Source organism: Solanum pennellii, chromosome 10 (genome assembly GCF_001406875.1).
Source record: "Solanum pennellii chromosome 10, SPENNV200".
Lineage (NCBI taxonomy): Eukaryota > Viridiplantae > Streptophyta > Magnoliopsida > Solanales > Solanaceae > Solanum > Solanum pennellii.
The window spans coordinates 80,785,928-80,786,427 of NC_028646.1; positions in this window are offsets into that span (position 1 = coordinate 80,785,928).

Here is a 500-nt window from a genome sequence, read left to right on the forward strand (position 1 = left end):
CCAAGACAAGCTCAAATAATTACCTAATCCACCGACTCACTAACACCATAGTAATATACCCTCATCAAAAAGCACTCTTACATGACGATTTCAAACAAATAGCTCAAAAAACTCCTACATGATGATTTCAAAAATAGTATCATACTTTTCGCATGACATAAACTCTTTTCATAAACATATTTTTTATCATCACTTTATCAATATTGTCGAAGTAGCTGTTCAGTCTGAAAGAGAAATGAAGAAGAAGTTTTGATTTGAGTGTATTATTAGGGTTTTAATGAGTGAGTTAGATAATTACGAATTTTTTAAAATGGGAGCAATTTTTTTGTTGTGAGTTAAAATTAAGTGAATTATTGAATAAATACATAAAATGATCGAATGACAAAGATTCAATCCCAATAATTATATATATAGCTATATCATTATATATATAGCTATATCATTTTTGATAGTTCTTGTGTGTGTGTATATATATATATATATATATATATATATATATA